Source organism: Octodon degus, unplaced genomic scaffold (assembly GCF_000260255.1).
Source record: "Octodon degus isolate 3935 unplaced genomic scaffold, OctDeg1.0 scaffold00002, whole genome shotgun sequence".
Lineage (NCBI taxonomy): Eukaryota > Metazoa > Chordata > Mammalia > Rodentia > Octodontidae > Octodon > Octodon degus.
The window spans coordinates 31,014,821-31,027,559 of NW_004524578.1; the positions used below are offsets into that span (position 1 = coordinate 31,014,821).

A 12,739-nucleotide genomic window follows, 5' to 3' on the forward strand; every position below is an offset into this window, starting at 1 on the left:
AATATATTTTATTTTATTTATTTATTTATTTTGTATTTTAGGGAAGGGTCTAAAGGGTGTTCAGGTTCTCACTACTAGATCGGACTCCTAGTGATCTGCTTGTTTACAATCTCCCAAAAGATGGGATTATAGGCGCATGCCACCATTCCTAGCCTCAATACGCCCCAGGGGCTGGACGGGTACAGCAGACCCCAGGCCCCTGTGCCTGCTTACAGGTGCTTTAATCCGAGTTTCATTATTTTCTAAAGTTGTTCTTCCCTTTGCCCATTAAAGACAGAACAATAAAATAATGTACATCAATTCCCCTGGACCCTGTTGGATGCGCACATTAAATTCGTGTACTGAAAACTTAATCCTCAAGGCAATGGTCTAGAGAGTGAGGACTTTTAATACGTGGTATGTCCTGAGGTCTCTGCCCTGTGGGAGGACAAATGCCATGATCCCAGGGCATCTAACAGACACAGGCAGCCCTCTGCTCCTTCTTGCAAACCTTTCCACAGTGTGCCATGGAATGGTGGTGTGAGAAAGCCTTCATCAGAGGTGGATGCTTGCCCTTGGGCTTTACATTCTCTAGAAATGCAAGAAATAAACATCTGGCTTCTATTAATTACTCGGTACTTGATATTCTGTCGGAATAAATGTTTGTGATCTATTGATAGTGAATGAAAGTAAAATTTGTATTTGTAAATCAAGAAAGGGAAAACATGGGGAATATATATCTTAAAATAGAAAAATTTAATATATTATGAAATTCCACATGACAGATATTAAAATTTTGAAGAGTTTTCTGTGCTAATTTTTCAACTAAAGAAAAAAAAAGCATTTCTCCATCAGTCCCTTTTCATTTCATATTCCACCAAATAGGGCAAAAATGGCATTTGTGTAGCAGCCAGGACATCTCTTGCTCTAATGACTTGGTCCACACCTCTCTCTAGCTGAATTTTCAGCCCCTCTGTCGTCAGTCTGGCTACAGTTACAGTGTATTTTGGCCCATTCAGCTGGCTTCAGCTCAGCTCCCGCTTATACATATGCAAAGGACCGAATTCAATATCAGAGTAGACAATTTATGAGCACTTATGTTTGTACACCACCCACATACAACTAAACCTGCAAAGAAACCATGGATATTCTCTGCTACAGAGTGAAAATCCCTTTCCTCACCACACCTCACTTTTTTCCGGATTACCATTTCCAAGGCTTGAGTGCTCAGTCTAAAGCCAGGGAATGGGAAGCCATACTTCAGACTCTGAAACATTCCTTTGATTTCAGCTCTACCATGAGCAAGATTTTTCCATTCTGGGTCTTTCCACCCCGTGTCACAGAGAGTTTTCATGAAAACAAAACTACAAAAAGCTACAGAATCTTTATTATACACAGCCAGCCAACAAGGAGAAGGCACCACTGTGGGTGACAGTGTGAACATTTTAAAATTTGACATCAAGCTGGGGGAAAGAAAAGTGTAAATGGCAACTACCTCAGACCTACCTGGAGTAAATGACTTTGCTTTCCAGCCTGTAGCTTGTTCTTCTGGGTTTCTTCCAATTTCCATTTTACAGTATTGGTCAGTTGATGCAGAACCTGTCTGTCAGCGGGACTGCCAGGCAAATGATGCAGCAGCACTATAGACCAGGGATGACTGTTGGCATCAGACCAATCGTAAGCGAGGGGGAAGAGAAAGAGCTGAGCTAAGGTCAAAAGAAATTGGACCACATACAAGGGTAAAGGGACCAGGTGACAGGGCAAAGGGAAGCCAGAAGGAGTCTTACAGGAAAGGAATCCTGTTAAAAAGAAGCTGGCATTTGTTGGGAAATTACTGAGTTGTGGGAGGTTCTTTCAAGAGAACTTTTCCCAATAAGGATATCAGAGTAGGAAAGCAAGAGGCATGGGCTTTTAAAGCTATTCTAGAACAACTTCTGGAAAAGTACAATTAAACCAGGATGCTGATTATTTCAGACATTTGATCTAAGAGAATTTAACAAAATGTTATTGGATATTTACAAGCTCCATTCTAGTTTGGGGAAGAGACAGTCCAGAGTGGCAAAAACCACTCACACTTTAGAATGAAACCATGCTGAACTAACTATAAAGCTATGTGACTATGATTTACATATATTTTAACTTTTCCAATCTTCACTTTTATTTACTTAATAATTATTCATTGAGTTTCTATCACATTTTTCACAATATCACAAAACAGTGACCAAATGTAGCCCAAGCCTCTAAGGATTTATTCAAGAAAATCACATACTCCACCATAACAGAATCTTTGTTTTGATCAGTTCCATATTTTCAAAGCATACAACAGTGTCCAGAACACAGAAAGTTTTTGATACATTTTCGCTGGATGAATGTGAGCATGCTTATTCTTTTGTATAACTAGAAGTCTAGAGAACTTGGCTCTGCTCACTTTAATGCAAATAGGGAACAGTGCATCCAGTTAGTATGTGGGCAGGGTATAGACATGTTCAAAGCTAAAAGAGAAGGAAATTTGTATTTACTCCTATAGTGGTTGTGTGCAAGTAGCCAGAACTGACCCCAAAAAAGAACTGTCTTTGGGTTTATCGTGCTCCTCACCTATACACAGAGATCAAGGGATCAACAAGTATGTGGGGTGGTGAGGGATGCCTTTCTATCCTAAGTGAAAGAGCACAGTCTTGAGTGTCTTACTAGTCAGAAGCCTGCCACAAAAAGGGTGCTTTGTTCCAGTGGTGACTGAGGACAGTTTCAAGAAGCTACTTTTTAGAAGAGGATAAAATGGGCCAGCCAAATAACTCAGCGGACTAAAGGCCTGCTTAGGCAGAGCACAGTGACTGGGATTCAGTTTGCAGCATGCCGGGTGCTGAGACAGCAATTGAGACTGAGCATGGTATCACACACCTGTAATCCCAGTGCTTGGAATGCTGAAAACAGGAGTATCACTATGAGTCCGATCTATAGAGAGAGACCATGTAGGCCCTGTACTAAATACATTAAGAAAAGAAAGAGGATAAAATTAAGGGAAACCATCAGAGCTTGGTGGGAGGAGACTCTGACTTAAAGATTAAAGATGTGAAGAGGTGATCATGACTATCAAGACCCAAAAAATGTGAGCTGCATGACAGGAGCCAGGACCCTAGGAAAAGGAAAGCAGCCAATGCTGCAAGGGTCTCTGGCAGAAAGAGTCAGGGAATGCACAATCTGTCCTCTCTCTTTTCCAAAATTCTGATTTGCCATTAAAAATACATGTCACTGGACATGGGACTCTGGTGAAAACAGTTCCCAGGGATTAGCCTCTCACTACAGGGCTGGTAGCCTCACCGCTATTTTTGCCCCTCACATTTACCTTTCCCCTTTGTCTGGCTGAAAAACATGTTTCCCTAACATGGAAACACACATGGCTACCAGCAGCAGCCTGACTGAGGCACTGCCAGTCAAGGCACTCACCTGCCCACACAGCATGTAGGCGTTGTTGGTGTCTGTGGAGCAGGCAAACACAAGAGGAAGAAATGGGAGCTTCTCTGGATCCTGATTTTATGCCTGGTCACTGGGCCGAATTAATAGCCATGGCTTCTACTCCTGTTTTTGTCTTCTGCAAGCTGGATAAAGTCTTTACCTGGCCTTATGATACATACTTTCTTGAACAAAATTAGAATCTATGGTTGACTTATTTATTGGCATGCTGCAATATTTCCTCGGAGCCCTGTGGTAGATAAAGAAGAAGAGGAAAACTAGGGAATTCTCTGGGATGCTGACATAGTCCTTATTGTCTGCCCCATGGGTAGCAGCAATCCATGTTCTCCTTCATAAGTAAATTCAGTAATGCAGGTTGATACAATACCCACATCTGTGCTTTTGGAAGAGCCAGTTAATCTCTATTTCCAATTTAATGGAACTGAGGTTCACCTCAGAGCGATCTTGTATTAAATTGCACCACAAGGTCCAAAACCACAGTTCCAAAGTGGTACAGACAGGAAACAAACATTCTTGAAGGGCATTATTATATATAATAATAAAGACTTTCTCCACCTCCACATCTTGATTCTCAGGTCCATGAACTCAAGCTGCTAGAGAGACAGCACCATAATTCTCCTTCCCTTGGAGGCATATATACTAACCTCAGTGTTCATGGTATTCCTAAAATTGCAACTGAACTTGATTACACAATTACATGAATGATGGGTTAGTGAAATTAGTGAAGGGACTGTCATTCTTTAGTGGACATTTGGTAAGCTGATGTGAGTAACAGGAAGTTTAGGAATTATGGTGTGGGCAGAAGACTTGAGGGTAGGAAAGAAAATACTTGTTTAGAGTGCCCTTCCTATAAGGGGACATGGGTGCTTCCTTCATGTTGGAAAGGATACAATAAAGTAGGAGCAGATTGTTCTGCTAGAGAGTAAACTGGATCAAATCTCAACACTGGGTGCTGCTGTTGACAGATTGGGTGTTGAACATGATCAGTATCCAGATCAGTCCTGATATGGCAATTGCACTGATAAGCCTCCAGTTCTGCTATCATGGTGATTTATTTTTTAAAGGATACAAAATAATAATAGAAAAAATAGCATTAAAAATGGTACAGAGACTGGAAGTCAGAAACTTAGCTCTCTTTCCCATCTTGCAAGATGGCAGGTGAAAAAACTGAGAATCCAGACACTAAAGGGAAGAAACCCAAAGTCAAGAAGGATTCTGCCAGTGGTACTGGTAAAAAGGGTAAGATGAAGAAGGCAAGAAAAACTCAACTGCAGTAGGGATAGCCCCACTGCAGCCAAAATTCTGTCCTGGCTAGAGGAATTGGTAGATACTCCCAATCTGCTATGTATTCCAGAAAGGCTTTGTACAAGAGAAAGTACACACCTACTAAATCAAAGGTTGAGAAGAAAAAGAAGGAGAAAGTTCTTGCTACCATCACAAAACCAGTCACTGGTGACAAGAATGGTGGTACCCGGGTGGTTAAGCTTTGAAAACTGCCTAGACACTACCCTACTGACGATGTGCCCCGAAAGCTCTTGAGCCATGGCAAGAAGGCCTTCAGTCAGCATGGGAGGAAATTTCGAGATAGCATCACTCCCAGCACCATATTGTTCATCCTCACCAGGCATCACAGAGGCAAGAGAGTGGTCTTCCTGAAGCAGTTGGCCAATGGCTTGCTACTTGTGACTGGGCCTCTTAGCCTTAATTGTGTTCCTCTATGAAGAACACACTAGAAATTTGTCATTGCCACCTCAACAAAAATTGACATCAGCAAAGTGAAAATCCCCAAACACCTCACTGATGCTTGCTTCAAGAAGAAGAAACTGTGGAAACCCAGACACCAGAAGGGCGAGATCTTCAACACCGAGAAAGAGAGATACCAGATTTCAGAGCAGTGCAAGGTGAATCAGAAAGAGTGGACTCACAGACTTTAGCAAAAATCAAAGCTTTTCCTCAGCTCTGGGACTACCAGTAAACTGTTTTTGCTCTAACAGATGGAATCTATCCTCATAAATTAGTGTTCTAAATTTCTTACTAAGAACCTAATTAAATAACTGATACATTTTTTAAAAGGTACAAAATTTCAGCAAAGTAATAGGAATTCAACAATGGTTACTGTATTATAAGATGTGATCTTCAAATTAGTTGTTCAGGTTATCAGATATAAACATGCAAGATTTGTTTAAAGAAAAAAACAAAGCAAAACAATAACAAAAATGTTGTAAGAAATTCAAAGGAAAGGCTGGTGAGATAACTCAGTGGACTAAGTGTCTGCTTGGGCAACCGCAGAGACAGAGGCTCAATCCCTGGCACCACATGATGCACTGGCCCTCCCCCCGGGCATGCTGAGCTGGCCCTGGAGACCAGGCATGGTGGTGCATGACTGTAATCCCAGCCCTGGGGAGTCTGAAAATAGGAGGATTACCATGAGTCCAAGTTGCACAGTAAGACCCTGTACCAAATACATGAAAAAGAAAAAACAAAAGAAATTCAATGGAAGAAAAACAAAATAAGAATAAAAAGGGGGGAAAAGAAGGCATTAACTGCTCCTTTCAAAAGATCAGAAGAAATTGACAGCACAATTATCCAAACTATTCTTCATATATACCGAAATATATTTTCCCTTCTTTCATTTGTCCTTTTCCTCCTCTCAATTTTTCCTTCCCAATGAACAAATTCCATATAAGAAGCCCATTGAATCAGTACTAGTCTGGCTAAGAAACTGATTGACAGCCACAGGATAATTTCATCTCATCTGCTTTATTTTCAAGAGCCTCTCAGAATGAAATGCATAGGAATTCATAAGGTAAAAGACTCTTCCGTGCTTATTACAAGAAATCGTTCCTCACATACTTCTCCTCATCACTAATCTTCATGTCATATTCTTTTAGAGCCCTTGACAAACTGCTGATGATTTTAGCTGATGTCTATGTAGATTCAAATATGAACCCTTCTTCAGGTAGCCTAAATAAACAAGCAAATGTTTCTAACTGGAATAATTTCCGTTCACTCTGGTCTTTGAAGCCTACTCTATCTGTGACTCTGGTACCGGGGCTAGCTACTTCTGCCTCGTACCTGGATATAAGACTGCACACAAATCAGGCACAGGGTGCTTCTTCCCAGTCAAGTGGTTATAAGAATCCCCATATAAGGCTACAGAACTGAATTCAGGTAGAGGAGGCAGCATACCAACTGTGCATGCTGCAGGAATGCCCCACTTACTTTTGCTAGACCCATTCCCACTTGATAGAGAACTGTTGCACAATTCCAATTCTATGAATGATGGGTGTGACAACAGCCAGTTGATTATTGGCATGTCTGGTTAGATGACCATTTGATTTTTTTTCAGTCTATGTAATGGGTGGAAGGGTCTGTCATTTGGAACCTGTGGATGTGATCTCATTTGGAAAAAGTATTTTTTTTCTGCTATACATACATCTGCATGAGTAACTTTATTAATTTTTAATGAAAATTAACTTTTCCTGGATCTTCTAATAAGACTTTTTTTAAATATTAACACTACTTTTCCTTCAGTGAAGCCACCCTTGGAGTTGATCAAACTCTCACCATGTCTATCATCTGGACTCTAAAGCTCATCTTCCTCTTCTTTTTGGTCCAGACATTCAGATTTTAAGTTTCAAGTTAAAGGTTATTTTTCCACAGTTCTGTTCTCTGAAAAACTCTCAGCTCCCACTGAAAGTTATAGCCCAGGAGTGAAGCAATCACAAGCTCGAACTTCAGGGCCATCTGAAAAGCCACAGGAACAATTGCATAGGTCAACCTTCTGATCACAAGCTGAAAATGCACAGTCCTGAAATCTGTGGTCTCTCTGTGCACACATGTAATTTTTAAGAAGCAGAAGACAATGTGAAGAAAACTGAGGTTTGATCACCAAAAATCAGCATGACGAAAACCATGAATGATGAGCGTAGAATTCAAATTACTAGATGTTTTAAAGAGATGACAGTTTTCATTTTCATTTTGAAAACCACATTTCAAAAGAACTATTTTTTAAAAATAAAAAGTTCATGACTTTTTTATGTATTTGGTACAGGGTCTACAGGGTGTTCAGAGTCTCACTACATGGATCAGACTCATAGTGATCCTCCTGTGTTCAGCCTCCCAAGTGCCGGGGTTACAGGCACACGCTACCAAGCCCAGTCTCAATCACTGTCTCAGGGCACCCCAAGGTAGGGCTGGCATGGCACACTGAGGATTGAACCCCAGCTTCTGTGTTCTGCCTAAACAGGTGCAATCATCTGCTGACCTATCTGGCTAACCCTAAAAATAAAAAAGGATTCAGGTAAAAGAAAAAGAATAAAAAGAATATCTAAACTGTTCAATGACCCACCCATTTGTTCCTGACAAAGTTCAATCATGTCTTATTCCTCCATTCCCAAATCTTTTGAAGTATGATTATCAACAATTCTCTGACCTTCAAAGAGAAACCTGAGTGAATTCACTGGAACTCTCTGTCCTTAACAGTATGATAAATTGAGTTTCTTGAGATGTGTTGTCATTTTCACTGTAAAGTGAATATCACTGGTGTCCAATGACTTTGAGCTTAACGTATTCACCTTCCTTCTTCTCCCCTAAGTCCTCAGTTGATGGTTTTGCCTCCTGATCAGACATAGTGATGGTGGCTTCTTCCGGGTCTCCAGACAGCAGTGGCCACTAGGTAGCAAAAACTTTACTCGCTCTGTCATTTACAATCCCGTCTCTACACCACAGCGCAACCAGAAAAAGTATTTTTTTGAAGAAATCATTGAGTTAAGGATTCTGAGGCATGATCACCTGAATTACAAATCCAATAATCCTTGTGTTCATCAGAAACATAACAAACAATACTCAGGGGAGGTAAGAGAAGGCCATGGGAAGATTGAGCACTGGTTGGGATTATACAGTCATAAATCAAGGAAGACCTAGAACAACACAGCTCAAAGAGGCAAGAGAGACTTCTATGAAGTCTTCAGAGAGAGTGTGGCCTGACTGATATCTTATTTCTGATTTCTAGACTTCACAAAGGTGAGACAACATGACCAACTCTTATTATAGCCACAGAACATCAGCATGGCTAGACATTTAGTTTCCACTAGCTCCCAATAGCAAGGCAAAACTAGTTTAAAGGAATAATAACTATTTTCAGGAAAAAAATCATGGTTGTGCTTCACAATATTAGGGCTCTGTACTATAATTCTCTTCCTAGGGGTGGGCAAAGATATCCAGGGGCAGAATTGTTGTCCCAGACGTGGCTTGTGCCCCAGGAGTTTCTTACTGTTAGCATGTGTGTTTCACCTTACATCTTATGTGCCCTAGGAGATGAGATATTTTTTAAAAAGCTGCCCTGGGCTGGATACATTTGCTCTGAAAGTACGGTAAGTAAAAGAGTTTTCAAGTGCTTCCAAAGAGACTATTTGCTTTTCTATCTACACTGAGAGTTAAATACTCAAGCCTGGTAGTTTGTCCTTTTCTCTGTTCATGCTCTCTAGGACTTCATAATTACCTGGCCCATGGTGCATTCTGTGTAATCTAAGCCACTTGATAGAATTAGTGACTCGCACTCATACTTCCCATGGGACAAACCCAATCAGTAGCCGAAGGAAAAGACACCTAGTTGGTGGAGCCCGAAAGGTCAATCCTGAAAGACACAAACCAACATGAAGAAGTCTGGATAGTGAATCAAAACAGAAGAACAGAATTTTTGGCAAGGTATTTATACTGACTAGCCTTGGGAACCAAGAGAACAGCTGGAAAGCAGAGTTCAATAAATCAGTCCTCTCGTGCACCATAGCCTTTGATTAGGATATGAGTGGGTACAGTGGATCTAGAGTCTGGCCCTTTAGTTCTGGGTCTTTTCCTCTATGATTACAAGAGGAGGCAAACCTCTTGCTATCACCCAAGATTGAGGAAGTTTCTCTGTATTAAATTTCCTACTAAATAGCCTTCCAGGGGCTTGGAAATTGTATATGGGGAGGAATGAAACATACATGGATCCAACTCTCAGCTCTGACATTTACAACCTGTGTGATGCTGGGCTAGTTGTTTGATCACTTTGAACATTAATTTCTCAGCTTGTGCAAGTTGGAATAACAACCATCCTAACAAAAATGTTGCAGGGAGTAAATGAAATAATGGAAAGTTCTTAAGAAGCATTTTCACACACGATAAATACTCTTTAAACATTCCTTTTCCATTTTTTACCTTTTCCTTGTGATGCTGTTCCTACCACTTACAGTATGTCTATAACTCATTTTATGAAAAACATGCATTCCAAAATGCAGCATAGGAAACAAAAACCTTTTGAAAACACTGTGCTTTTAAGAAAGACCCATATTTAGGTCTGCTAAAGCTGAGCTCCTAAATACTACTTGATGATCATATTTTCAACAATGATATGATTGCTGAATGAGGATAAAGTGAGAGAAGTATATAACAAAAAGTAACCCCATGTGTATTCTTATAGCATAAGGAAAATGTCCTAGAATAACATACACAGCCTATTAACTACTGTTAGTTCTGAAGACCAGAGTGGCATTGGAAGCTATGAGCAGAAAAAGCAGACTGTCACTTATTTATCTGTGTATTTAATATTGCTTGTATTAGTTAGGGTTCTCCAGAGGAACAGAATCAATAGAAAATATACTGAAAATTATGTGAGGGTTTCTATTAATTAGGCTTATAGGACCAGGTATGAGAGAGTCCATCCACACTGACTGCATGCAGGATGAGAGGTTGGAAAATCCAACAGCTGATTAACCAAGAAGATATATGTTGCAGAACAATGGGCATCCAGGATGCGGCAGCAGTCCAAGGTTGATGGCTTGGAAATGCAGTGGAGGGGTGTCTGTACAAGTTCTGTGTTGGAAGGATGAAGAAACCGCATTCCTGAAAACCAGGGTACAAAGGTGATGGCAACAAACACTGGACCTGCTCAGGCGCTCTTCCAGACCTCAGACACTGCCTTTCCCTTTCCCTTCCCTTTCCCTTTTCAGTCTGTCCATGCTATAATCCTATTGGTTTGTGCCACTCACATCTGGAGTGAGTCTATCCTCCTCAGTTGACTGGCCTGTGTGTCATTCATGTACAGACACACCCTGATCTGTGCTTTACTAATCTGCTAGGGATTGTAATCTATCCAAGTGAGCATACCCTAATAAATGGTCTAATTGCTTAAATATTTTAGAAGGATATACAGTAAGTTTCATATCTCTGTTTTGAAAGGGATAAGCAGGATAGGAGTTTGGGACATAATGAAGAAGCGTATAATTTATAAATAGCCACAACTTGCAAAAGAAAGTTCTTCCACAGAAGTGAAAGAAGAAACTTAGTGAAGTTTTCAAAAAGAAACTCCAAATTCTTACTATAAATAATCAATGGTTCTCTGTTCTGACTGTATGTAAGAATCATTTTGTGTTAGCTTTCTGCTGCTGTGGCAAAATACATGAGACAATTTAAAAGGGGGAAGGTTTGGTTTTTTGACTCATGAATTCAGGGGGTTTAGTCTATTCTGGCTGGCTCTGTGGCTTTTAAGCTGTAACAAGACAGAAACATGGGGTGGGGGGAGCATGGTGAAGGAAAGCCTGTCAGGGAGAAGGGAGAGAAGAGGGAGATGTCCCAGGAGCAACACCAACTGGGAGCCAGGCATTAAGCATGGAAGCCTTATGGGGACATGCCAGATTCAACCTATAATAGCCTTGAGGCCACTACAAAAAGGATGCAGGGTAAAGCCTGGGCTTCACCCCGGGAGACTCTTCCACAGAAGACTCAGACACAGACAAGTTTTACCAAGCATGATAACTCCTCACTAAACCAGAAGAATCCAAAGAAGATGCTCTTCTGTCCCTACGTCTTTCAGCTTCTGTGTCCAAGGGCAAAATGTCCAGCCGAGAGGTTTTTCAGACATTTGTTCACGGCTGACACCTGCTCACAGCCTCACCATCAGTGTAGAAGCCAGAGCCAAACATTTTCAGCTTCTCTCTGGCCTCCCAGCTGCACGAGGTGGCCTTGTTTTCTTTCGCCTTCCTCTTAGCACTGCTGTCAGTCCAGAAACACTGGGGAAGCTGAAGTGAACTCTATTTGTTTATGTGGTAATAATCTCAGAATCTCTGCCCAAAAAATGTTCTTGGCCTCTGACAAAGCTGTCTTGGAGATGCCTCTGTCCATTTTAAATAGGTCCCAAACTAGCCCAGAAATAGCGCCCTCCATTAGGAGCCAATCTGCTGAACAAGGCTAAACCAGAAGGGAGAGATGGAGTGCTTTAAATCCAAGAATGTTTTCAAAATGTTTTATATCATTTAGTTCAATGGAATGCGGGACCTTGAATTTAATGACAGACAATAGATCAAATGGAGATTGATTTGTGTGGCAGATATGTTCAGTTTGGGGGAATTCTTGATATCTGTACAATGACGAGACCCAGGAGTATGGAGAGAGATCAAGCGCTTATGACATTCATTTTTAAAGAAAAGGTCTCATTATTGGGAGACTAATGTATTATCCACCTTTGACAACCTTGGATGAAAGATTGAGGCCAGATCCTTGAGACCTTAGAAAGGAATCCAGAAGCCAACGAAAAGGAAAGTAGAGCTCATTTCAACATGTAAAAGAAGAGAAAAATAAAAATCTTCCTAAAAATAGCACAGGTTCAACCTTTAAAGCCTCATCAAGCCTACGATGAAAAGAAAGAGTGATTGACTGCGAGAAAATTAGATATTAATGAAGGGTGGTAAATCTGGCTACTATGGGAACAAATGAAAAGTATAAAATTACTATTTTTACTGTGGGCTCTGCCCACATGTGGAATGCTGGCTGTGTTGGGGAGCTGTAGAAAACACCAGCTCCCTGCCGACCTGAAATCTGCCGTCTAGATGAAGAGAAAAGTTCAGTGTTAAATAGCCAAAGGATATATAAATCCCAGTGCCAAGATGAAATTAGGTAGGCATTTCATTAAAGACAGACTCAGAGAGTAAAGTGAATCAGCTCCAGGAGAGGGTTTGTTGGACTAATCAGGAAAGGGTCCTCAGAGATGGGTGACAAGGAACCTGTTCACTGAGAAGAGGATGAGATACAGGAGGCAGGAGGACAGTGAGGCACATCCCAGGTTAGGAAACATGAACACACTGAAAGCCTTGGCCTTGGTATTTTCCTACTGCAAAGAGCACCAGTGGTGCTCTGAATACTAACTCTGCCTTTAACTGGGCAGCACTACTCAGGACATTTAAACCAGAGTAAGTTCTTCAGGGAAAGATACAGTTTTCATGCAGTTTCAAAACCTGGAGGGAGGGCCAGG

General features: G+C 41.0%; 1 pseudogene; it reads right to left on the bottom strand.

Moving 5' to 3' along the window:
• Nucleotides 1-2,437: 2,437 nt before the first annotated feature.
• On the bottom strand, nt 2,438-8,082 carry LOC105741744 (annotated as a pseudogene).
• Between the last annotated feature and the right edge of the window lie 4,657 nt (nt 8,083-12,739).